This window comes from Ambystoma mexicanum, chromosome 6q (genome assembly GCF_040938575.1).
Source record: "Ambystoma mexicanum isolate Mex_15411 chromosome 6q, UKY_AmexF1_1, whole genome shotgun sequence".
Classification (NCBI taxonomy): domain Eukaryota; kingdom Metazoa; phylum Chordata; class Amphibia; order Caudata; family Ambystomatidae; genus Ambystoma; species Ambystoma mexicanum.
Genome location: NC_090937.1, coordinates 678,410,286 through 678,438,114, shown reverse-complemented (window position 1 = coordinate 678,438,114; position 27,829 = coordinate 678,410,286). Strand labels below are relative to the sequence as shown.

Here is a 27,829-nt window from a genome sequence, read left to right as displayed (position 1 = left end):
CCACAGGGCCCAACAGGGGAAGATGGCACAGAGTCATCCAGGTTGGTGGGGGGTTTGGTGGAGGAGTGGGCCGTGCAAGCACCAGAGACGGGGTCTGGAGGTGGGGATCCCACTGGTGCTAGTGGTGCAGTCCAGGACCAGGGACAGGAGGCAGCACAGGCGGCCGCGGAGGTGCCTGTGTGCAATCCTGTCCCCGATCCTGTCCCTGCATCATCTTTCACCAGCAGGGATGCTTACGTCCAGACCCGTTTTCAGGCAGGGGATGAGCTGACGTCAACTGGCCTTCCTCTGCCTGCTGACGTGGCCATCCAGGTCCGGGTTGAGCCTGTCTTGGCTGGTGTGGCGTTGCGTCAACGGGCCATGCGAGGTGACCTGCAGTCTTTTCATGGAGAGACTGCACGTCATCTCGAATGGCTCGTTGACCACGTCAGCCTGCTGGGACAGGTCACCCAGGCCGGATTCCTCCGTCTGATGGGGCTTGCTCCGACCCCCTCCTCAACTGGACCCCCTACGCGCCAGTCGTCCTCTGTGCCATCTTCCCACCCATCAGTCACCTGGGTGCCCTGTGGAGCTGCCTCTGACGGTGCGGCCAGGCTGGTGGAGAGGCATCCCTGCCACAGTCAGGAGTCGGAGGTCCAGCAGGGGTGGCCACATCAACAAGTGCACCCCAGCCGGTGGAGGATGTGCAGGCAGCAGGAGGCAGTGCACGGGCAGAGGCAGAGCAGCAGCAGCAGCAGCAGCAACATGGTGGGAGACATGAAGGCTCGGGGCTTTCGACATCGGAGGGGCAGGCATCGGCCGGAGGGCAGGGGGACCCAGGACAGAGAGTGTCTTCCGTGTGGCAGCGGTTGGGCCACGCCATAGGTGCGGAGCGGCGGCGGGCGGAAGAGGTGCGGCTCACAATGGTCAGGGCGGAGAACTCCATGCGGAGGGCCCTGAGGCGGGCCGAGTGCCTCGAGGCAATCCGCAGGGGGTTGGAGGAGGACACGGCGTCGTCCCTGCGGCCCCTCGGGGCCATGGAACTGGACCGCCTCCGGGACATCGAACAGGAGTTCGATGATGCCCTGGCCCGGGACACCACGGAGTGAGCCGCTGGACTTGCCCGCCGCCTTTGTATATAGTTCTTTAGTTTTAGGTTTCCTTTCTTTCTTATTATGATTTGGAGTCGACGGACACTGCTCCACTTTTTGTATATAGTTGATTTTTAGGTAGGTTTTTTAGAAGGTTTCCTTTGTTCAGTTGGGCTCATGGACCCTTGTTAGTTTTGTACATAGTTCTTTTTTGCATGGAGATTTTTTTACATTTGACTTTGGACATAATTTTATTGGATTCTGATTTGCAGTTTTGTGTTTTTATACGGACATGCAGCTCTTTTTTTCACATTCACATTGTAGTTAGTTTTCTTTCTTTAGCATTCTTTATTTTTTTAAATACAATTTTGTTAGCATACTTCACTGTGTGGTATCATCTCATTGGTTTCATGCATGTCATGTTGTGTGTTTTCCCATTCAATTGCAACCATTGTGTGTGACGGACATGGGTTCATTAGCTTAATGAACATTGGGGGTGTAACATGTGATTTCCATTTCCATGTGGGTGAATGGGTTACTTGGTAGGGCTTTTTGGCTGTGGAGGCTGACCATTACGCACATGATTGGGGATTGTGAGGACCTGGTGGGGGCTGCCCATGGTGGCAGGGGGGTGGGGGTGGTGGGAGACATGAGTGGGGGCCTGGTGGAGTCTGCCCATGGTGGCAGGGGGGTGGGGGTGGTGGGAGACATGAGTGGGGGCCTGGTGGAGGGTGACCCTGGTGGCAGGGGGGTGGGGGTGGTGGGAGACATGGGTGGGGGCCTGGTGGAGGCTGCCCCTGCACTGCTGGGGGGTGGGGTGGTGGGAGACATGAGTGGGGGCCTGGTGGAGTCTGCCCATGGTGGCAGGGGGGTGGGGGTGGTGGGAGACATGAGTGGGGGCCTGGTGGAGTCTGCCCATGGTGGCAGGGGGGTGGGGGTGGTGGGAGACATGAGTGGGGGCCTGGTGGAGGGTGACCCTGGTGGCAGGGTGGTGGGGGTGGTGGGAGACATGAATGGGGGCCTGGTGGAGGGTGACCCTGGTGGCAGGGGGGTGGGGGTGGTGGGAGACATGAGTGCGGGCCTGGTGGAGTCTGCCCATGGTGGCAGAGGGGTGGGGGTGGTGGGAGACATGAGTGGGGGCCTGGTGGAGGGTGACCCTGGATGCTGGGGGGTGGGGGTGGTGGGAGACATGGGTGGGGGCCTGGTGGGGGCTGCCCCTGGTGGCTGGGGGGTGGGGGTGGTGGGAGACATGAGTGGGGGCCTGGTAGGATGCCCATAGTGGCAGGGGGGTGGGGGTGGTGGGAGACATGAGTGGGGGCCTGGTGGAGTCTGCCCATGGTGGCAGGGGGGTGGGGGTGGTGGGAGACATGAGTGGGGGCCTGGTGGAGTCTGCCCATGGTGGCAGGGGGGTGGGGGTGGTGGGAGACATGAGTGGGGGCCTGGTGGAGGGTGACCCTGGTGGCAGGGGGGTGGGGGTGGTGGGAGACATGGGTGGGGGCCTGGTGGAGGCTGCCCCTGCACTGCTGGGGGGTGGGGGTGGTGGGAGACATGGGTGGGGGCCTGGTGGGGGCTGCCCCTGGTGGCTGGGGGGTGGGGGTGGTGGGAGACATGAGTGGGGGCCTGGTGGAGGATGCCCATGGTGGCAGGGGGGTGGGGGTGCAGGGGGACATGAGTGGGGGCCTGGTGGAGGATGCCCATGGTGGCAGGGGGTGGGGGTGCAGGGGGACATGAGTGGGGGCCTGCTGGAGGCTGCCCCTGCACTGCTGGGGTGTGGGGGTGGTGGGAGACATGAGTGGGGGCCTGGTGGAGGGTGACCCTGGTGGCAGGGGGGTGGGGGTGGTGGGAGACATGGGTGGGGGCCTGGTGGAGGCTGCCCCTGCACTGCTGGGGGGTGGGGGTGGTGGGAGACATGAGTGGGGGCCTGGTGGAGTCTGCCCATGGTGGCAGGGGGGTGGGGGTGGTGGGAGACATGAGTGGGGGCCTGGTGGAGTCTGCCAATGGTGGCAGGGGGGTGGGGGTGGTGGGAGACATGAGTGGGGGCCTGGTGGAGGGTGACCCTGGTGGCAGGGGGATGGGGGTGGTGGGAGACATGAGTGGGGGCCTGGTGGAGGGTGACCCTGGTGGCAGGGGGGTGGGGGTGGTGGGAGACATGAGTGGGGGCCTGGTGGAGTCTGCCCATGGTGGGAGGGGGGTGGGGGTGGTGGGAGACATGAGTGGGGGCCTGGTGGAGTCTGCCCATGGTGGCAGGGGGTGGGGGTGCAGGGGGACATGAGTGGGGGCCAGCTGGAGGCTGCCCCTGCACTGCTGGGGTGTGGGGGTGGTGGGAGACATGAGTGGGGGCCTGGTGGAGGGTGACCCTGGATGCTGGGGGGTGGGGGTGGTGGGAGACATGAGTGGGGGCCTGGTGGAGTCTGCCCATGGTGGCAGGGGGTGGGGGTGGTGGGAGACATGAGTGGGGGCCTGGTGGAGTCTGCCCATGGTGGCAGGGGGGTGGGGGTGGTGGGAGACATGAGTGGGGGCCTGGTGGAGGGTGACCCTGGTGGCAGGGGGGTGGGGGTGGTGGGAGACATGGGTGGGGGCCTGGTGGAGTCTGCCCATGGTGGCAGGGGGGTGGGGGTGGTGGGAGACATGAGTGGGGGCCTGGTGGAGGGTGACCCTGGTGGCAGGGGGGTGGGGGTGGTGGGAGACATGGGTGGGGCCCGGTGGAGGCTGCCCCTGCACTGCTGGGGGGTGGGGGTGGTGGGAGACATGGGTGGGGGCCTGGTGGGGGCTGCCCCTGGTGGCTGGGGGGTGGGGGTGGTGGGAGACATGAGTGGGGGCCTGGTGGAGGATGCCCATGGTGGCAGGGGGGTGGGGGTTCAGGGGGACATGAGTGGGGGCCTGGTGGAGGATGCCCATGGTGGCAGGGCGGTGGGGGTGCAGGGGGACATGAGTGGGGGCCTGCTGGAGGCTGCCCCTGCACTGCTGGTGTGTGGGGGTGGTGGGAGACATGAGTGGGGGCCTGGTGGAGGGTGACCCTGGTGGCAGGGGGGTGGGGGTGGTGGGAGACATGGGTGGGGGCCTGGTGGAGGCTGCCCCTGCACTGCTGGGGGGTGGGGGTGGTGCGAGACATGAGTGGGGGCCTGGTGGAGTCTGCCCATGGTGGCAGGGGGGTGGGGGTGGTGGGAGACATGAGTGGGGGCCTGGTGGAGTCTGCCCATGGTGGCAGGGGGGTGGGGGTGGTGGGAGACATGAGTGGGGGCCTGGTGGAGGGTGACCCTGGTGGCAGGGTGGTGGGGGTGGTGGGAGACATGAGTGGGGGCCTGGTGGAGGATGCCCATGGTGGCAGGGGGGTGGGGGTGCAGGGGGACATGAGTGGGGGCCTGCTGGAGGCTGCCCCTGCACTGCTGGGGTGTGGGGGTGGTGGGAGACATGAGTGGGGGCCTGGTGGAGGGTGACCCTGGTGGCAGGGGGGTGGGGGTGGTGGGAGACATGGGTGGGGGCCTGGTGGAGGCTGCCCCTGCACTGCTGGGGTGTGGGGGTGGTGGGAGACATGAGTGGGGGCCTGGTGGAGTCTGCCCATGGTGGCAGGGGGGTGGGGGTGGTGGGAGACATGAGTGGGGGCCTGGTGGAGTCTGCCCATGGTGGCAGGGGGGTGGGGGTGGTGGGAGACATGAGTGGGGGCCTGGTGGAGGGTGACCCTGGTGGCAGGGGGGTGGGGGTGGTAGGAGACATGAGTGGGGGCCTGGTGGAGGGTGACCCTGGTGGCAGGGGGGTGGGGGTGGTGGGAGACATGAGTGGGGGCCTGGTGGAGTCTGCCCATGGTGGCAGGGGGGTGGGGGTGGTGGGAGACATGAGTGGGGGCCTGGTGGAGGGTGACCCTGGATGCTGGGGGGTGGGGGTGGTGGGAGACATGGGTGGGGGCCTGGTGGGGGCTGCCCCTGTTGGCTGGGGGGTGGGGCGGTGGGAGACATGAGTGGGGGCCTGGTGGAGGATGCCCATGGTGGCAGGGGGGTGGGGGTGGTGGGAGACATGAGTGGGGGCCTGGTGGAGTCTGCCCATGGTGGCAGGGTGGTGGGGGTGGTGGGAGACATGAGTGGGGGCCTGGTGGAGGCTGCCCCTGCACTGCTGGGGGGTGGGGGTGGTGGTAGACATGCATTGTTGATCAGTAGTGCAAGGTGACATGTGGGATGGCTGGGGGGCATGCCCATGGTGGATGGGCTGCCTGCGGGACATGAGCAGGGGTGCAGGGTAGTCCCCCGTGGTGTGGGCTGCCTGCAGGGGTCGTGGGGGTTGTGGAGCGTACACCTGGGTGGACCCACACGGCCAATTCATGTGTAGTACTCCCCAAAACCCCTGAAATACACATTCCCTGCTGGTATTGCGTGTGCAACTTCCCGCGCACCCCTGAAATACACGTACCCTGCTCGCACTGGGCCAATCGCGTGTGGAACTTCCCGCGCACCCCTGAAATACACGTACCCTGCTCGCACTGGGACTATCGCGTGTGGAACTTCCTGCGCACCCCTGAAATACACGTACCCTGCTCGCACTGGGCCAATCGCATGTGGAACTTCCCGCGCACCCCTGAAATACACGTACCCTGCTCGCACTGGGACTATCGCGTGTGGAACTTCCCGCGCACCCCTGAAATACACGTACCCTGCTCGCACTGGGCCAATCGCGTGTGGAACTTCCCGCGCACCCCTGAAATACACGTACCCTGCTCGCACTGGGACTATCGCGTGTGGAACTTCCCACGCACCCCTGAATTACACGTACCCTGCTCGCACTGGGCCAATCGCGTGTGGAACTTCCCGCGCACCCCTGAAATACATGTACCCTGCTCGCACTGGGACTATCGCGTGTGGAACTTCCCGCGCACCCCTGAAATACACGTACCCTGCTCGCACTGGGACTATCGCGTGTGGAACTTCCCGCGCAACCCTGAAATACACGTACCCTGCTGAAATCGCTTGTGCAACTTCCCGCGCACCCCTGAAATTCACGTACCCTGCTTGCACGCGGCCAGTCGCGTGTGGAACTTCCCGCGCACCCCTGCAATACGCGTTCCCCGCTTGGCGTTTGCTGTTTGCCATCCCGGTGAACTGGTCCAGGGTTAGCGCAGCCCTTTGCGATGATTTAGCGATTTGGATGGCTTTTCCTTGCGCGAGGGCGTTCTTGGGGGCGTTACTGGCGCTGCTGCAGGGTCGCTGCGATTCTCTGCGCCACGGCTGGTTTGGAAGCCTGAAATCCATGAATACGCTGTGCGCGGAAATTGGTTTTAGCGCACGTGCCTGGCGCAGTCAATCGCACGCGGACACTCTGCGCCAGCCGCTTGCGACACTTTTCAGCGAAATTCTATGAATTACCCTGATAATTCTTGCAGGACTAGCGACCCAGAGCTTGGGTGGGAGTGACAGTTTATACTGTGCGCATAATTCACCTGATCTTTGTTGGTTAACTTTATCCAGCGTCACAAACAGGATGATGTTGGCTGGTTTCACTATAGATCCACTTTGGAAAATGTTTTACATGCATTGAGCACTATATAATAATGAGATACGCCCTGGTTTTTACTGAGGATGTCTCTCTGTAAACTAGAACGATATAATGGTTCATACACTGAATACCAGTTTTGCTTTTTTCTTCTTTGTTCTTTCCTTATCTTTCATATCCAGCACTTGATGCACACATGACATGAGCACAGTGGGCTAGTGCTAGCTGTGCTACTCTCTTGCTTCGATGAGCTATTTGTTCCAAGCCATCGACATCAGCTTTATTTATTTAAGTCTCTCGGCTTACTCAAATATGTCCACTCCAGTTTAGGTGAGTTGGGGCTTATCTATCCTGCCTACTGGAATTGTCTGGTTCCGCTCATTTAGCCACCAGTTGGTCACCTTGATTTACAAATATGAATCTAGGTTTATTTTCCCAGTTTCACAAGCTGCTCTTGTTTTGCCTCCCCTCCTTCTCCTTTTTATGTCCACATAGGGCCTCATTACGGGGTAGGAGGTAGCCATGGTGCTTTTAGCACCATGGCTACCCCCTTACCACATACCGGGTCCGGGTTCTCGGAATAGGTACTTACCGGGTCATTCCAAACTTGGAGGACCGGTAAGTCCCCTTTCTGAGAACCGTTCCCCATTCCCATTTGAGCCCCCATGGGAATGGGGAAGTAGCTAATAATGGTACCGCAATTTGCGGTACCGTTATTAGCTCTGAAGTACCTTAACGGGTCCCAGACCGTTTTCCCTCCTTGAGTGATCCCCTGGGCCTCTTTAATGGTGTACAATGTATTTCTATTATGATGTACTTTATGTGTAACACATTGAGCCAAAATTTGGTATAGGCTTATACAGTCCGAATTTTAATTTTATCTATTTTCTGATATAATAATAAAATTACTATATATTTTTTACAAAATGACAAAAAATTGTTTGATGGTTTGCTGTATTTTTGGTCTCACTCTGGGCTCTTTCTATTTAATTTCTGTCTGTTTAACACTCACATATTAGATTTTCATTTTGTTCCGCTTGACATGACCCCTGTTTGAATTTTGTTAGCTCAAAGACATTTTCACAAATATTTAAATATTTAATGCATATAATATCAAAAGCATTAAGATTTATCACCAATATCAGTGACTTACTAAAACATGCATACCCATTGCATATCAAATCTATGACACGTTCACACATAAAATACATAATCTTAAAACACATTGATTCCTCCAGGGAAATTCAGGTTACAGGGGCAGTGGAACACTATACACAAGTAACACAATTCCCCTACTATTCATTATACCTTTTCTAAGCATATAGCCACTCTCTGTCACAGTTTAAAAAGAGCCATATTTAAATGACTGTTACTGGTCAATTTTCATTTCCTCCAAAAATGTGAACTTTTTATTTCGTGAAGATTGCATACAAAGTTGCCCAAATAAGACATATTAAGGGACCCCAACACCTTGCAACTTGTCATTACATGGCAAATGGTCTCTATGTTATGCCTGTGTTTGCACAGTCGGCATCCCTTCTCATCATGAGGCATCGTAAGCCTGGATCCTAATACCCCCAACGTAGGTAGTTGGTTCAAGCATAATGACAAAATAAACCTCTGTAAAGCAGGAGCTGGAGATAGAATAAGATATTCCTGAGGACAAAAAAATTAAGTTTGACATTCAACAAAATTGCTATAAGTTTTCAGCTTCCCCAAGTGCACATGGTTTTGATCCCAATCCCATCTGTTTAACGTATCCATATATTCTTTTCTCAACATCTGCACTTCCTTTTCCCATTCAGTAATCCATCCTATTTGAGTAAACACCTCAGCACACAAGCTTTTGTATTCACTCAGGTCAAAACTCCTTTCTTTCTCATATTGAGGCCCATCAAGGATAGTAATTGACATTTTGGCCCTTTCTTCACCTTTAAAAGAGCAGACCACTCTGTAGAAGGACTTGGTCAACAAATTAAGTCAACCCTTCTTCTAGATGCAGAACCTGAATGGGGACACGTTGTGCCAATCCTAAGAGTCGCCTCCTTATCTTCCCCACTAATACATTCAACCATTCCAGGTTCGACAATTGCATGGCCTCAAGTCCATATGTAATTGTAGTAAATAGACTATGTCAGTACAGTGATGACTCCCTTTGAACTGTATCCTGCAGTATTACCATAACATTATTTTGCTATCGTCATTAGGACATGGGCACTGTTCGTTTTCACATGTTGCATTTCTTGTTTTTTAATATCCTGGCCAATGTATATTCCCAAATATTTGTAGTCTATGACCTTTTCAATCTGTTGATTGCTCATTTATATATTGTCTTTCTTCTTGCGATGTAGCCAAAGCACATGTATTTGGTCTTCTCACAGATAACAGTGAGGTCATGTTCATCAGCATATTTGAATAGCTCGCCTGCAGTACGAGTTAGTCCCACCTTATTGTGGTGAAGCAGGACCACATTGTCCACATACAAGATCCATATTACGTGTCGATCCCTGACCTTCAGCAGTAAATTTCTTGTCTCGGTTAAGCGGCCAGGAAGATCGGTCAAGTATAGGTTGAATAGCATGGGCAGCAGCCCACATCCTTGCTTCAGTCCCTTAGATGTGTACATTTCTACATAGCAGGAGCCCATGCTATCCAACCTTACCTGAAACCCCTGCCTGTGTGTGAAAGCCTCTTATCGTACATAGAAGGTCCTGGGGAATCCACAACTTCTCCCATTTGCACCATAGCATATCTCTATTCACAGTGTCAAAAGCAGATTTCAGATCTATGAACATCAATTGAAGGGCTGCACTTCTTCACTTGCGAGCGTTATTAATCAGCGTATTAAATGGTAGGACATTATGAGTTGTGCTCCAACCAGCTCTAAAGGCCGTCTGGAAAGGGCCTACAATTTTGTTTTCCTCTACCCACTGCTTTATCTAAGGTGATCCCTCCAAATACTTTCCCTGACGCATCCAATATAGACAATAATCTATAGTTTAATGGATCTGTGTGCCCATTTTTTTTATAATTATGGACTGGCTCCATCATGGGATCTGGCATGGATTCACATGCTCATGAAAATTCTGTGTTTTCAGGCTGGGTATCCTCGATAAAGAAAAAATCAGTTTCAGTTTCACTTCTGAACTGTCTTTCTCCTAGCAACCAATCACTGGTCTCTGGGTCCTACTGCCCCCAGCCAATGACTGCCCTCTACCTAAGCCCCTCCTCTGGCAGCCATCTTCAGATTTTTACTGCACATTCAAGGGTTGGGAATCCTTGTGCTACAGCTCTCGAGCTTTTACTGTGTTTTGCGATTTTTCTAAGAGTTTTGCTCTATTTTTTCGGTGAATAGAGCCTCAAGCTCCATTGATTAACCCTCTGATTAATGAGGACCCGTTTTTCGGATGCTGTCTAGTGTGCCCCTGCTTGACATCTGCAGTACTGCTACGTGGAGGTCGACGCACACCTTCACAAAGTTCTACTTCATTGACAGGGATTCCAGGGAGGAGACCAGAGTCAGCCAAGTAGTGCTGCACAACTTGTTCCGTGAGCCAGGTGAGCAGGTAAGAGATGCTTAATGTTGAGATACTTAATGTTGAGCCTTACCACCTCCCATGGTTGTGCATGTGTGTACTGATATGTATTCTTTATTCATGAACATGTGAATCCATGCCAGACCCCATGCTGGTGAATGAACAAGTTGCTACCAAATCTGAAGATGGCTGCAAGAGGAGGGGCTTAGGTAGAGGGCAATCATTGGCTGGGAGCAGTATGACCTAGAGACCAGTGATTTATTATTAGGAGAAAGACAGTTCAGAAGTGAAACTGAAACTGATTTTTTCTTTACCAAGGATTCCCAGCCTGACGACAGGGAATATTCATGAGCATGTGGATCCATGACAGACCCATGCTGGAGAGCAACAGTTACAGGTAAGTAACTTGTTCCTTCTCCATGTATCACGGATTATCCCCTCCTCACAGACCTTCTTAAACAGGTTCATCAATATAGTTGCCCAAAAATATGGGTTACTTTTTAGTACCATTGTTTGTGAGGCTGTCAGACCCTGAAGAAATGGTGCTTTTCAATCTCTTTATCTTTAGCATAGTATATTCTTTATCAAACATCATAAAGAAAGGAGAGTTACTGCTGGCGGCAGTCCCGACACTATCAACTTTCTCACTGCCATATACTTTCTGGACATGTACAAGCCATGTCTATTAATCTATGGGATTGACTATCAGGTCAGATTCTGTCCCCCTAACTTTATTTAGTGCCCGCCACATACTTTTCATATCTGTCATCATTTTTATTCTAAACATATTTTTCCATTGAGCATTTCTAGCTAACTACCGCCATCTCCTTAGCCATATTCTTTCTTTATTTTTTTGCCACTTAATACATTCTGTAGCTTCCTGTTTGACTAAAATATCTTTCACTTGTGTTGGGATCCCCAGCACTAGTTTCTCTGCGGGTCCAAGATTGGTGTTAACTTCAAAAAAGCTTGTACTCTTGCCTCTGCGATCAGCTACAGACAGAGGAATATTTTGTAGGACTGCCTGATTCGTCAGAATCTCCCGAATGTATTCTGTCACAATTAGTTTCTTTGACTTCTGGTCCTGTGCAAAGATAATATTTAGCAGGCTTGGCTTTCCTGTGCTGTTGCATGTTAAGCTCTTTTAATCTCCCAGCACCAGCATGCTTATCTTTTAGCAACACAAAATGTCGGCCTTTTTACCAGCTGAGTCAATAAAGCACAAGATCACACTTACTTTTCAATGGGCGAACGAATACCTGCGCAGTCTGCGCGTTCTCGCCAAACTGCAGAGCACTTGACTGCACTTGTCAAACGAGTGTGCACAAATGTTCAACACAAGTGGCTTTTAAATCCTTCAGGCAAAGTATGCAAGTCTCAAGTCCACAGACTAAAGCAATGGATATCAGAGAGGGTAATTTCCCAGTACAAACAAGGATTCGCCAAACTGCAGAGCACTTGACCTCACTTGTCACACGTGCACGCCCAAATGCACAACATGAGTGGCTTGTAAATCCTTCAGGCAAAGTAAGCAAGTGCCAAGTCCACAGGCCAAAGCAAAGCAAAGCTGGTGCCCTCCTGTTCAGCAGCCTCCCTCTCCTGCTGCGTCTTGTGCAAGACCTCCTTAAGTTCCATTCACATTAGTGGCCCAAAGGGTGAAAGAGTTGGCAAAGTCGATATCCTCCAGCAATAAAACAATATTGATCACTCTGCAGCATATTCAGGAGGGTTGGGGGGGTGACATGGGCAACTGAATCTCAATGATGCCGACTGAGGGTTCAATGGCCAGGACTCCATTGAGGCTCTCTCAACATATACTTGCCCCAACACCAACTACTACGCATGGACATTGCAAGACCCAACGAAGTAGGGGAGACAATGCCACAGACAATGTATAGGGGATGTGGAGGTGAGTGGACCTGATTTTTGGAGATGTGGAAATTGTGCAGGCATAATTGTTGGGGATGTGGGTGGACATTTTTGTTGGGGATGTGGGAGGTGGTTATGCATGGGCTTTTTTTGGATGATGGAGTTGGCTGGGCGTGGGTGGGTATGGGTCTGTTTCTGTTCAATAAAAAATCAGCACTCCAGCAGATGAGTTCAGTAGTCATTGAGTTTACCTTATAGAAGTGCTTTTAGTGAAGTTATATTAGAGTGAAATATGCATTCATATCTATTCAATGAATTAGCTCATGATGTATGATGCGTCACTCCCTTACATCCTCATGTCCACCTGCAGATGGCTTCTGATTACCTGCATTTTCTGAGTCCAAGTCAGGCTGAACATTGGCATCCATGAAGGAACAGGGACATTCATCCTAATGCACACGTTGTGCAGCATTGTGTAGACAATGACCATCTTCACCACATTCTCAGGACTTTATATGAGTGCTCCACCAGCCCAGTGGACACAGCAGAATCTTCCATTGAGCAGTGCAAATGTGTACTCTATGCACAATTTGGCCTGTGTGTTTGCTTTGTTGTATACTAACTCATGTGGTGTTTCAGGGTTTCTGAGAGGTATCACTGGCCATGGCAGTAGTAGATAGCCTGAGTCACCTGCAATAGGTAAGAGAAGTGTTTAAAGATTGAAGTGTTTGCTGTGTAAGTCAGACGCATTCTACAGTGCAGCATGGCTTTATTTTCTCTTCAGGAACATCCTTAGGTATACATGGAGGACCTCTCTTCATGACATTTGGGGTGTCTAGACCTTACAATCGGTGATGGTGAAGGAGTTATGTTATTCATCACCTTATCACAACTGAAACATCACCCTTCCTCAATTCAATATTCAGGACTTTTTTGTCAAATGGTACTTATGCTGGACATAGCTGGGCAATGTTGTCACGTGTATGCATTTCTGTTTGTTAGTTTGCAGTGATTGTTATCTGGGATTGTGGGACATACCTCAATGCATCCTGTATTACCTACTATCATGGACACTCATGCTAAACTGTGCCTGGGGCAGAGTATGATGTGGCGACTGGGCTATTCACTCTGGAGTTTAGAGGGTTTGTTGGTGAGAGACCAGGTATGCCAGAGGTCTAGGTATTGCTCTCCAGAGGGCCCAACAACCCTCACCCCAGAATACCAGAGGACACTGCCCAGGGCAATTCAAACTGTAGTTTATTACAAAAAACCGACAGGGATCATACAAGACAATCACAATTCTCCAGTACTTCTCCCCGCCCCAAGACAAGCTCCACAGTTTTGACCTCAAATGACATCATCACTTGGGCCCTGCCCCAAAAACCTATCTCCCTGATTGATTTGGTGCTTGCAGTGGTATCACCTATCGCTTGTCCATATAGAGGTTATTCTACTGGCCCTCGAATGTCAGGTCGCTGACCTGTCCCATCACCAAGGAACTATCTATTACATTGTTGCTTGTCCCTTGCCATCCACCGCTGGATTTCTGTCTCTTGATTGGATAGATCTGGTCTCCCCATGCCTGGGACCCAATTCAGTTCTCAGCGCTCTTTGCACCTCTTCAAGGTGATGTGAAGTCACTATGTGTCCTAATTGTTTCTGGTAGTAGACCACCTTAGCCTATGAGAGTGTGCTTCCATGTTGCAACATTTGTTTCACTTCTCGTCTGGGTTGCTGAGAGCGGCTCGTCTTCCCACCTCAGGTGAATGCCCATTGTCTAGTTCGGCTGCATCTTGTGGTTGTGGAACACATAATTGAGCTCTTTGGCTCTGCATTTATGAGGATGTAGTCCGTTTTCCTGCAGCTGGCCCCTTGTCGTTTGGAGATTGTAAGGCGATTGTTTTATCTCAGACCATGGCTGTGAGCTCGGCCTTCGCTTTGTGCAGCCTGAGCCTGCTTCTCTTGTCTGGTGTCCTGTAGCTGAGGTCTTCTGTAATTTTCCTTACACTTATAATGTGATTTCTACATGCTTGCACTTTGCTATGTTTCCTTCAGGTTAGTCGTATGTGATCCTAGCAGGCTCCATACATACTCCTGTAGTCCCATAGAGTTAATTGCCATAAGCATCTGCAAGCTTGCTCAGGATCTCTTGTTGCCTTGCTTTTTGGCTTTACTGCATTTGGCTAATGGGAAAAATAATAAAAGCTTTGACAGTATGTACATGTACCTGTCCTCTATCTACAGAATGAGTGTGTGTTCGTGTAATGCTGTGCAGGGCTGCAAGTGTTCTTGGGCCTCATCACTACCTTGGCGGTAACCCTTAAATCCGGCGGTAGCGCTATTACTGCTGGATTTAAGGGTCCGCCGAATCAGGGCCTCGGCGGATTTCAACCCAGCTCTGAGCTGGTGTGAAATCCGCCGAGAATTCACGCTCATACCGCCAGCGGGAAATCCGCCGGCGCTATGAGCGCGAAATTTCCCCATTGAGCCCAATGGGGAATGGGGCATTCCCGAATGGGCTCAATGGGGAATGGGGACTACCAAGTCCGTCCAACTCGTGATCCCGCGCTACTAGCGCCCGGGGCTATGGTGGTCACGCTAATAGCCCCCGCGCTAATACCGCCGAGGTCGTGATGAGGCCCACATGCTGCTATGTCGTGGTGTCACTAGTGATGTTGGCCCAATGTTTTCTTGGCGTTTGATCAATGCAGTACATTATAGTATTCGGATCCATGATCACCATCGAGCCCCCTGTATATGAAAGAAATGCACTGGATATGGTTGGAATGGCTGTCTGAGGGGATACCTCTCTGCATATGTGCCAGTCAGTGGTGCACTTGGGGATTGTCCAAAGAATGAGTGAGTTCAGGTGTTCTTGACTCTTCAGCCTGTCATGCTTATGGGGGTGAGGAGGGGCATTCCTGGGTCCTTCTCTTCAGTCCCCCCCTCTGGTCGACCTGTCGACCACTCCTCCATACCTTGTCACCTTTGTTCTTGGCAGCCATATTTTTGTCACTCCTCGAGATGTCCATAGTAATTTACATGATCGTCAAAACTCCAGCTATATAACAGCATTCTCCATTTGGGTTGCACCACACCCATTTTCGCCCATGCTTCTTGTAGTCAAATGGGTTATCAAATATGACCATCTCATTTGGGAACAGCAGACATTCCCGCATTCTTGTTCTCAGGTGATCTCTTTCTTCCACTCTCTTGTCCTTTCCTTCTCTCGTGTTCACATCCACCATCACCTTCATCCCTATTGATTTCTCAGGACACTAGTACTAATATTAGTGCCTCTAGTAATACTTTTAGCCCGTCCGCCATCAATGATGGCATCCATGACCATAGGTACGCTATCCAGCGCTGATCTTTTCTGGTCCCTTTGGCTTCTTCTTCCATCTTGGCATGCATCTTAGATAGTCGTGTCAGTACTTCCATCAATGTGCCATTCTCTTCGTCATTGGCAGGTAAAAACGTGCAACAGGAACTCTCAATTTTTGTGCAAACTCCTCCTTCCATTGCTGTGAGAAGGTCTAGTACCTATCTGTTTTGGAGAGCCATCAACCTTACTGCTCGGAGCTCTTCCTTTATTCCATTTTAACTGTTTACCATAGAATCTATTGTCAGCATCAGCTCCCATCTGGTTGTTTGCAGCCATCTCACATTTGGGTACATCTGGAAGGCTGGAACCAGAGACGCGAAAAACATTTCTGTTCTGCTGAATAACCTATGTTCAGGTGGTACATCATGTAGGGATGCTTCTGATTCTGATGGGAAATAGTTTACTCTTTACTCTACTCACTTCCACAGAAAGTTTCTTTCTACCCTTTTGTCCTACTCCCACGGACCTCTTCTTTCTCATGTTAGTATTCATCTTCGGGAAGTCGTCTATCTTTGTCATTCTGGGGCACTACCAGTGATGGCATATTGATGTGCACCAACAAGCAAACTCCTCCCCAGTTGGGTGGCAGCTTCTCATATGCCTTGGACCCACACACCCAATAGTGATCCATCAGTACTATGGTGCCGACCTTCATTGCTGGGTGCTTTTCTGTGTACCGACATTCTATGTTATCTCCAACGCTTACTGCACTGTCATTGTTGTAGAACAACGTTGGCTTCTTCAGAGGTATTATGGGCATCGATCCAGCTTCATTGTCTACCCAGGTGAGAAATTCGACACTTGCATCCCATTCTTTCAGGCACTTGTCATTTTCTCCTTGCACTGTGTTCACTGGTGATTGTACTATGGTGTGTGTTTTGCTCCCTACAACTCCATCTTTCCTACAACTCCATCTTTCCATCCTTCCTCGGTGTATATATATGAGCATCTGTGGTCTTTCACAACATCCTGGTTCTCCTATTTCCTTGACCCCCTTCTTCGGGCAGGGTAGTTTCTTCAGTGTTATTGTTTTCGTCTTGCCTTTCCACAGGCCATCAATTTTTGTATTGTATCACTTGGTCAGTAATTGTTCATCATGTCAAGAGTCATTATGTAACTATCTTCATAGAGGAATGTTGTTTGAGACATCCATCTGAATGCTGCTGTTTTCCCTTGGAATCTTCCTCAAGTTGTAACCATGAATATGTACATGAGGTATTGTGCTCTTGCTGCAGGTATTTCAGTTGCTATGAACGTTCTAGAGGCACTCATGGTTCAAAAACACCTCTCATTCAAACGTGCATAATTTCCTCAGTTTTATAACCAGAGACTTCATTTCAATGCTGAGATACACCTAAGACCTGTAGCTACCTCTGCAACCCAAAGCCGCATCCAGATACAGTGTATTTGACCAATTTTTATTAAAAACTGCATAGTGAAATTTAGGCGGGAATTTGCAATTTTATAAAGGTTTTACAAAGGTGTTTCCCAATTCAAAGTATTTCCAAACTTTCATTCTAATTTAAAGTGTGTACTGTTGCTCATATGATAGGTTATGTTTGTTAGAATCTTTTTAGTGTTGCTCCCATAAGAATGTATATCAATTTAAGGATTTCTGCACACTTTTTATTGTTTTGCTAAGCCATTTTCAAATGTCATTTTAAAAAGTGTAAAATTTCCCAAAATGTTTTTCTCTCTTGTTTGGAGAGGGAAGATTGCATTCAAACCCTATACACCATTCTTTTATTCCTGAATACCTGCTGCTTACTTAAATCTGTGTAGAATTGCTTCTTTGTGAGTTAAGAAATTTGCAGAGGGAAATCTTAACCTAAGCGGTATCTTTTCAACTAGCCAAAATTATTCTTTGCTCTTTGTTTTATATTCTATGTTGCTATAAGTGAATTCAACTACCTTACCTACTTGCTGATTTGTATTTTCACCACATTGATGATTGCTGCCCCATATATATAAAAATCTGTGTTTGATCTGAATTTTAATAAAATAAACAAATATTGCCTTTACCAACCAGCCTGATTCCTGGTCCATTGTGACCTGGGGGTATGTTGAGGAGGGGTGTGATATGAGTAGTATATCACTCAGAATATTGAACCTATAGACACAATAAATAAGAATTTAATTTGTGCATTGCATGCTAGTCTGATACATGGGTGTATTGCCTGATTGAAATCCTTAACAAATTTGGGGGCTTGTGCTGTGATTTTCAGTTCAAGTTATCACCCGTTACAGTTGAACACAGCAGACTAGCTTGCAGGGTACAGACAGCTTGTGTGGTTGGGGTACTGGGCTAGACTGTACAAGCACCTCTCAAAATAAATACTCCAAATTCAGGCCTGTTTGTAAAAGTAAAAAGTAAATCAACCCTAAAATAATTAATAAAGAAATTGATCATTCCAAAATGGCGATCCCAGTAGAAATCAAGATGGCTAGGAGCACCTCTTATACAAGCTTTTTGTCAGAGCTGAGTGGCCAGAAAAGAATGAACAGGTTTGGCTGCAGGAAATCAAAGAACAGGTCACTGCCATGGACCTGGATACATGGCAGGACAAGGGCCCATTGCGCAGACACTGAAAGAGGAATGTCAGGAAAGGGTGGACTAACAGAGTCAACAGAAGCTGGCACCACAATTAACTTTTAATAGAGTCTGCACAGAACAGATGGTTGTCCCACAAGACCAGATAGACAAATTAAAAGAGGAAAATAATAAATTAATTGTTAAAGACCCCCACTCTCAAGTGGAATTTAATGAGGAGCGCCAGAACTCCAGTGCATTTAAAATACAAAGGGACAGCCTGGCTGAACAGAGGGGCACTCTAAGTCAGGAGAGGGACTCCTTAGACCAGGAATTAAGCACATTCAAAACCAAGCTAGAGAAAATGAAGCTGGCCCTCCAGGAGCTCAATGAAGTAAAAACAGAATATGAGAAGCTACCAGAGCACACCAAGTGGGTGGAGTATGCTCTGGAAAAGAACAACCAGACCAATGATGCTAAAATTCAGGAGGTGAGTCTCCTGCAGCAGAAATTGACCCAATATTTTCAGACCAGACAGAACGCACAGAGAGACAATGAGGCTCTCTGTGAAAAGAATGATAGGCTCCACCAATATAGCCATGCAAGAGCAAATCATTGACAGAAGTAAGGCCTTGATAGAGGAACAAAAGATTCAGATTTTGGCATATCACCAGGGAAAAGTGGCTGAAAGAGAAGAGGTAGAGAGGGATAGAGAAACCCATGATCCCAAAACCAGGACCCCAGTACGCAGGGACTCCAACCCCTTCAGTACCATGGACTCTGCCAGCTTCATGTCCACTGGCTCATATGAACCAAGGGCCATGGGGATCGTAGACTTCAGCAGAATTGGTAAAATGGGACTGACAGATCAGCGCCTCCCAGAAGTTGATGAACGGGCGTCTCTGTACAGATCCCCAAATGTTAGGGCTAACCTCTCTGATCAGGAAGACTCCTGTGAGGAAAGAATCAGAGAACTGGACCCACAAAACTACCACCTTGCAAGAGATCAGTTTGTTAAATTTGGTTGTGAACTCCAGGAAATAAAGCCCAAAAAGAGTATCCTAAAGACCTCCTCCCAGGTAGGGCAGTAGGTGGGGGGGGGGTACTCCGTCAATCCTGGGAGCAAGGGAGAGTCAGAAGACTCTTCTGAGCACCACAGGCATTAGGAAACTAGGCCCCCACATTCTGCAAGCCCTTTTCAAGCTCACAGAATCAGGGAGTGCCTAGAGGATCAGATAGCCACCTCCAGTGGTAGTGCCTCTGAGTCAGAGGATGAGTGGACGCGGGTGACTAAGACCAAAAAGGCCAACAAAATCAAGAAGGCTATACAAAAAGATCCCCCGAAGCAGACCAAGGCCATTAGGAGTGTTCTAACTCCCTATCACAAAAATGCTAAATATTCAGTATGGGAACTCCTGGAATTATACAAACAGATGATGGATACTTTTCATCTGAAAGATAGTCAGAGTTGCATCCAATATGTGAAATGGACATTCTCCCATGAGTATTCCAGCTTCTTTGCGGGGCTTGAGGATCAGAACCACTCAAGATGGTCCACCTACAGGGCAGCCATCGTAAAACACTTCTCTGTCCATAGAAATCCCCAAGAGGCCCGCAAGGCCGCCTACAATCTGTGTGTGGGGAAGACCAGGCCCCACAAGAATTTGTGCAGTAACTGAAACATGCCTTTGCATAGACCACCAGGAGGGTGCGCATAGATAGTAGGGAGTTCATCAATACCTTCTTCCATGCACTCCCCAAATACATCATGACTCTGCTAGTGAGGGAATTCCACAAGAAGAGATCACTGGACTGGGTCATAGAACAGGCAACTCGTATTTATGAGGTGCAGAAACCTGTAGAGAACAAAAATACCAATAAAAAACCCAAACCAGCCAACACCCCTGCTGCTGCTAAGGTGGCGGAGGTGAAGGTGGCCCCCATTTTAGATCTGGAGATGTGGGGGCCTAAAAATATACCGGTATAGAATCCTTCCAGCCAAAGAACCAGAAGGCCCTCGGGCCAATCCCAGACAGGTAGTCAGGGAGGTAATCCCACAAATGGGACCCTTAACTCCCCTGATTACATTAGCCCCAGATACAAGGGCAACAAACCCATCCTATGTGTATGTGTGGGGGGGTATGTGTGGTCTCCCCCAGCCCAAGCGGGGGATCCAACCAAGTAGGTACCAACCCAGGAAACTTTCCTCCTAACTTTCCCCAGGAGGGCAGTAATCCCCCAAATGATGGGTTGAACTTCTTTCCCCAGTACCCTCAAAACGTCAACCCACAAAACAACCCTCCTTTCTTTCCTAACTTTCCTGAGCCCAGACAGTCCAATCTGGTAGAGGAGGAAGCCAAGGGTGGAGCGTTACCCCAACTATCCTAACCCAGGGTATTATGGGAGAAGGGACAGTTACCCTTCCCGTGATCCACCTAGGATGGAACAGAGATCTCTGTATCAGCCAAAGCGGGTGTCCCAACGGGAGCGCCAGGTCCAGAACTTGTCCCAGGATCTGAGTCGCAAGTTGAGGGCTCAGCAGAACCCTCAGATGAACATGGCGGCTCAGAACTCCACAAACCAAGGGTCTGGTACTTCAGAGCAATGACGGGGAGAGGTGTAAAGCCTTAGAGGAAGCTTCCTTCCCCACTAGTGAAAAACCCCTGGAAACCCAGGAACCGGAACCAAAATCTCCTGCCCCCGAAAGTCTGCAACCCAAGGAACAGAGGGCGGGTGGGAGAAATAAAGGAACTAAAAAGGCCCATTTTGTGGAGGAGGTTAGTGTCCACCAATTTGAAGGAAAGGGGTCCTCAGAGGACTCTGTGAAAAAGATATTCTCCTTCAAGGATGGGGGAACTCCTCCCAAAGAAAAATGGGTCCCGCAAGATCCTAATGAAGACTGGGTGAATGTGGGGACTGAGTTAGGATCGCCCACCATTGAACCCCAGAATGATAAGCCAGAAAACCACCTTGCCCAAACCTATTCTGGGAACTGCCTCCAAAAAAGGAGTGGGGGGCAGCCCAGAAGCAGAACCAGGGGAGCCAAAAACTCCCCCAATATCCAACTGTCCTTTTTTTTTTGCAGATCCCCAAGCTCCCCCACAGAATCAAGCCCAAACCTATTATGGGGAATGCCTCCAAAAAGGAGGGGGCGGCCCAGAACCAGAGAAAGAAGATTCCCTAGCTCTCTCAAAGCCATTCTGGGGACGGTCTCCAAAAAGGGGGGGATAGCCCCGAATCAGAAAAGGAGGAGCCCGAGACTCCTCGAATCACTGAGTGTGAAATTTCCTGCTCGGATTCCCAAACTACCCAACTCCATTCTGGAGACCGCCTCCTAGAAGGGGGAGGCAGCCCAGAACCAGCACAAGAGGAACCCCAAACCTAACCAACCACCTATGTTGACTGCCTCCAGAAAGGGGGGGGCAGCCCAGAATCAGAAAAAGGACAGCCTGAAACTCCCCAAATAGTAGTGTGGCAAAATTCTTTGTCAGATTCCTCAACTCCAACACCGCCTCTTGACCCAACTATCCCGGTGTCAGAGTCAGAAATAAATGAATTGACCACTCAGTTTACCAAGAGCGCCCATTACCTTTGCCCATTGGAGGAGAAAGAAGGTAGATTCTACGCCTCCATCCAAGTCCAAGGGCAATGTACAATTCCAGCACTGTTGGATACTGGATCCCAAGCAACTCTGCTGCCAAAGAGGATCTTTGAGCAGCTACATTCAGGAAGGGTGGGAGAGATACCAGATCCCTCTCACCCCTCTTCTTGGACAACTCCAGAACTTCAATGGGAAGGAAATTCCTGTCGAGGGGTCTGCAGAGCTGGAAATTTAAATTGGGCGGCACAAGATGAAGCACTCGGTCATAGTCGTGGCACCAGAGGTAACCCCCTGTCTATTAGGGAATGTTCCCACATAGGTTGTTTCCCCTAATAGACTGTGTGAATAAGGTACTCTGGACCCAGACTCGCAGGCCAATCAAATAAAACAGAGTGTCAACCATGTAGTCTAAATGGCACATGCCACATGGTTGAACATAAATCAGACCAAATTGAGTTTTATCTTCAAAATAACGAAATCCCTGATGTTACCATCATTGCTGTGGGACAACAAACTGGCGATGAGAACTCCTCTCCATTTCTGCAAATCAACCTTCCATCCAGTCTCAAGTGGCATTCCACACTGGAAGGAAATACTCTGAAATTCTATACTAATTCACAATCAGACAATCCCAATTCCATAGCCAAAATTTATATCAAACCAGCGCTAAGTGTAGCTGACATTCTGAAGAAGGGCGAACAGCTCTTCCTCCCGATTCAGTGAAATGACGGGAAGGAGTCTGTCTTCGCCTGAGTTGACTTGAATAGCAAAGAAAGCTTCATCAGCGAAGTATTATTCAAGAAACCCCCAAAAGACCAGGCCTTACCCGCTGTAGAGTCAGTGTATCAATGGGTATGGTGCCTTTAAATCCCCCGTTCCAAACATCTTCTGCTTAGCAGTTGTATGATCAAAATTTCCAGGGATGACAAAAGCATAGTACATACTTGTTGGGTCCTGCTAGGTGCTCCTTGCGCCTTTTACATGGGCAGTCACCTCCTCAACCATTTCGAGATTCATTTGGACCCCAGTCATTGCCAATCCCGGTCCCAACAGGAGAGTACATCCCATGGTCGTGGCAGTCCTAAAGAAAGCCTTCCGGTCAGCACTAGTGCTACAGTAGGAAATGGAATTTCAGAATGGAGGAGAGGTCACCATCCCAGGCCTCACCTAAAGAATCTGCATCCCCAGATGTGACTTTCTGAAAGAAAAAGTGGTTCCACATCAACCAGCTTAAGAGTTGCCATCCCAGGCATACTTTGCGGCAAATAGAAGACCCGACAGAATACCCAGAGGGAGAGGATGATGAAACCTAGGAAAATATGAGATTGTAATTAAATACATGCGGAGAATATTGCAAATTGTCACTGAATGCATATGTATATCCCACGGCACCATCCCTATTGGAGGCAGTAGTGGGAAAATGTTCATAACTGGGTTGTTTTCTGTTTTATAGTTGCACAAATCATACCTAATAACCAAGGAGGACCTCCTCGGGGACCCGGGAAGAAAAGCCAAAGAATTCCGTAGTGTCGCTCCACACTGGAAAAGAAAGCATGAGAGAAGACGGGGATATAGTTCCTATTCCAACAAGAGCCGGCGAGGAGAGCGTGTTGCATCATTCGCTGAGGGAAGAAGAATTTACACCAGAAGGAACCAGTGTTCTTCATGAGAAGAATGAAAAATCCTATGCGCCCGACTTCTCCATGACTGGAAGTCAAGCCGAAGTCGGGGGGGGGTGCTTCTATGGGTTATTTTGACCCATTCCAATGTGCTGCACTGCATCACTTTACAAATGGTGAAAGAAACAGCCCAAAATGGATGCGCTGAAGCCTGTGTGCGCAAAAATCTGCAAAACTGCATTTGGGTCACCACCACAAAAAGCTGCACACCTTGACACACACCGTCATGGGGGTGAAAAGCAGAGTTCTCACTGCAGGAGCATTGCAGTGGGCTATGCCACCTCCAACATGGAGCAAAGCAGCAGAATTGTGCTAAAAACCGAAAATGCGTTTTAAAATGTAGCTCTGCAAGTCTTCAAAAGTGCTGTTTTTGGCGATAGATCCATTTATTTTCCATTGAATCAGTGAAATTAAAAGGGTATTGAAAATCCAGGATTATCCAGTATGGCCAGAGGAACCAGGCCTCATTGACTGACAGCAGTTCTGAAATGTATCGAAGGAAAAGGCAGTCCAGGAACATTTGTTTTCAGTTCCACAGGAAAAATGCGGCTAAAATTGCATCATGTAACAATTTCAGCTGTGCAGACAGAGGGCCTCATCACGAGTTGGGCGGTAACGCCGGCGATATTAGCGCTGGCGTTAATAGCCCTACCGCCAAACCCCCAGGTGCTAATAGCCCAGGATCATGGGTTTGGCGGAATGGGTATTGCCCATTCCCCAATGAGCCCATTCGGGAATTCACCATTCCCCATTGGGCTCAATGGGAATTTTCGCGCTCTTACCGCCGGCGGATTTCCTGCCGGCAGCAATAGTGCAAATTTTCAGCGGATTTCCCCACAGCTCAGAGCTGGGGAGAAATCCGCCGAAGCCCTGATTTGGCGGACCCTTAAATCCAGCGGTAATAGCGCTACCGCCAGATTTAAGGGTTACAGCGAAACTCGTGATGAGGCCCAGAAACTTTAAACAAAGGCTGGATACATGTATCCAGACTGCATAGAATTCCCAGCACTCAAGGGAAGAACTGGTGCTGATTAAAATGTATGTGCTGCATAGCAAAAGTGAATTTAAAAGAACTCAGTTTAATGTGTTTTTCCTGGAAAAAAGTACAAAATTGCGTATCTTGAAAGCATGTTTTTGTTGAAAGGCCTAATTCTTTAAGAAATGTCAAAGGATTGCAAATGTAAGAATCCCCTATAAACTGTATTCATGTTATATGTGTTATGTAAGATTTAGGTAACTTAAGGTTAAAACCCAGTCTTGAGTTAATTAACTATTATGATTCTGCTTTGACAGTCCTCAGCCTGGGAAAGGTTGACACTTCAAATTGAAACTTCACTGCTGGCAGGAAGGACTAATTGCTGGGGGAGGCCTCGCATACTCATGACAAAGTACGTCATCAGACTTTCGTCTGGCCCCCAGGCAAAGACAATGGCAGGTTTGAACACTTATCCCCACAGGGGAGGGGCAGGATGTTCCATTCTCCGGGAGGAGCCTTCTCATTGAACTTCAAAGGACTTGCCAGTTGCTCACACTTGTGAAGCAAGAAAAAAAAACCTGACATGGGTTTTGAATTTAATTTGCTTATTTTGCCACAGAACTTCATGACATTTAACTTGGTGGCAAGAATACGTAAATGAGTGAAAAGTGCATACATATAAATTTGAACTCATGCTAGTCAGCTGAAAACTTGGTAGGGTTTCTTACTGCATAAGGAACAAATGTTATGCAAAAACCCTAATTGCACTGAGACTTATCTTATATTGTGTACCTATGTGCTTGGGCGGATTGCACATACATGAACCGAGTTAGGAATTGTTAGGCTAAACCTTTATGATTAAAATCGCCAAAATTCAATAGAAAGACAAGACCAGGTCTCACTTACGTGGGAGTTGGATGCAAATGTAACCCCCAAAATATGTAATGTATGTGTCCGATTTCATTAGAGGGCATACGTGTATAAATGTGTATTTGTGGGAAAGTTACATTTTGGACCCAATAATTATGGGAGGTTCCCAAGTCACATCATAAAACATCACAACACTTTCTGTCATCCTACCAGCAAAGAGCAAGGTGGGAGCTGTGCCTTTGACTAACCATAGCCTTGTGGTGTGGGTAGTAAGTCTGCCCCTACCATAAACTGAGTGATGTCACTTGGCAGGATAAATAAGGGAACCTCACAACACACAGACACACACTGATTCTTGACTCCATCCTTATTTCCGCGTGACGCTCTGTTCCTGACTTCTTCATCTTGTTCCTGAATTCTTCATCTTGCTACTGATTCTATATCTCTTGAAAAGCCAAGGCCTCAGCATTTGCTGAACTCTTTTCAGCTGTGCCCAAATCATGAACCATCCCAAACTTCAGGGAAGCAACTTTGATCCAGTCTGTCTTACCATTAAGGCTTGCCTGCTGAAACTCGCCATCCCACTGATCTACAGTGTCCAGCAACCAGAAGGGCCAATCCAATCCAGTCCAGTCTGAGGTGCCAGTCCAATTGACCAGAACCACCCAGCTAATCCAACTCCACCAGAAGTGCCCTGCTGTCTGTGGACCTGATCTATGACGACCTGAACCCTTGACGGTCCAATCTTAATAGGACTGTAAGTATCAATAGGAATCCTAGTAACCCATAGTATATTTGCCTTGTCCTATCCCAATCTATAACCCATCCTCTCTTTAACTTAAGAACTTGTAATAGTGTCACACCAGTCTTGAAACCTTGCTTTGATTCCTTGTGCTAGTGATACTTTCTTTAAAATCCTTTTGTCTTGTGAAATCCCAAACCCTTAAAATCATCCCACGGGTAATCTGACTGAGTCCTCGAAGGCGGACACGGAGATGCTGGGGTTGGTCTCGGTGGACCACCCTGGAGCTTACTGTATTTCAAACTGGTAACCAGCCTGAATACTCTAGTTTGGAGCATAATTGTCATTGTCATTCTAAAAACTGATTTCGGTTTTCATTTTCGCCCCTTTATTTTCAAAAACACCTCTCATTCAAACGTGCATAACTTCCTCAATTTTATAGCTAGGGACTTAATTCCAACTCTGACTTAAACCTAAGACCCGTAGCTACCTAAACTGTGTATTTAACCCATTTTTATTAAAATTCACATAGTGAAATTTAGGCGGGAAAAACATGTGTTTTCCCATTCAAAGTATTTCCAAACTTTCATTCAGATTTAAAGTGTGTACTGTTGCTCATATGATAGCGTATGTTTGTTAGAATCTTTTTAGTGTTGCTCCCATAAGAATTTATATCAATTTAAGGATTTTTGCACACTTTTCATTGTTTTCCTAAGCCATTTTCAAATGTCATTTTAAAAAGTGTAAAATTTCCCAAAACGTTTTTCTCTCTTGTTTGGGGAGGGAAGATTACGTTAAAACCCTATACACTGTTCTTTTATTCCTGAATACCTGCTGCTTACTTACATCTGTGTAGAATTGCTTCTTTGTGAGTTGAGAAATTTGCAGAGGGAAATCTTAACCTAAGCGCTATCTTTTTAACAAGCCAAAACATTTATTTTCTCTGTGTTTTATATTCTGTGCTGCTATATTTGAATTAAACTGCCTTACCTACTTGCTGATTTGTATTTTCACCACAATTTGCGATTGCTGCCCCATATATATATTAAAACCTGTGTTTGGTTTGAATTTTAATTAAATAAATAAATATTGTCTTTACCAACCATCCTGATTCCTGGTCCATTGTGACCTATGGGTATTTTGAGGAGGGGTGTGATATGAGTGGTATATTACTCAGAATATTGAACCTATAGACACAATAACTAAGTATTTCATTTGTGCACTGCGTGATAGGCTGAGACCCGGGTGTTTTGCCTGATTGAAATCCTTAACATCTGGTAGAGAGCAACCCATGACGTCATGCATGTGGCTGGGTTCTGAGAGGATTCAGACGATGGCTTCAGTGCACAGAGCTGTGTATTGTCATTATGTGCATGTGATAATTCCGCAGAATTTGATACCAAGATGATGATGGAGTCATGTGTTGCCCTGGGGTGTTCTGAGGCGTGTGCATTGCTGCAGAGGAGGTTACTCTTTATGTTTGCTTTCAGGGGAGTCCTACACTTCACTGTGTGGTGCTTTTAGGTTTTGGTGAATTTTTGTGGTCATTGCACCACATAATTGCTGAAACCATTGTTATAGAATGGAGAGAGGGAATGGGGGTTCTGAACTGAAAATATCTGGTTGGCTTAGCAACGGACAATGCCAAGGCATGACACTGCCAAATCGCTAACATCTGTTTTTCCAAACATCTCCACTCTACTACCCAATGAGAAGTTCCCTAACACTATTTGCCCTAATCAGCAGCTTTGTATGAAGCAAGTCATCAGCACAGTGATTTTATGTTGGGCTATTTTGCGCTATTTCTTTGGGCAATGAGACTGCTTTTAGGAAACTTTGGCAGCAGATTTTTTTTTTACCTTCACAGGCTTCCTTTCTAAAAACACCCACCCTACCCACACACCAGGTCTCTATCCCCCACTCTCTGTGCCCCCACTCACACACCCCCATTACGTGTGCTGATTGGGTTTTGTTTGGGCTATTTTTGACTACTTTTGTCAAGTCCTCCAGAGACAGCTTTGTTTTTCATGTTTTTTGCCCTCAACTATCTACCATCACCCACCTAGCCCACCCCCACTCTATCTACTCCCACC

General features: G+C 48.8%; 1 long non-coding RNA gene across 1 annotated transcript in view; it reads left to right on the top strand.

The window, feature by feature from the left end:
- The window catches only part of LOC138516215 (uncharacterized), an 87,690-nt gene extending 61,804 nt beyond the window's left edge, over positions 1–25,886 (top strand). The window contains exon 2 of the long non-coding RNA XR_011282250.1: positions 22,923–25,886. This is a non-coding gene — a long non-coding RNA (uncharacterized lncRNA). The remainder of the gene's footprint in view (positions 1–22,922) is intronic.
- Positions 25,887–27,829: the final 1,943 nt, after the last annotated feature.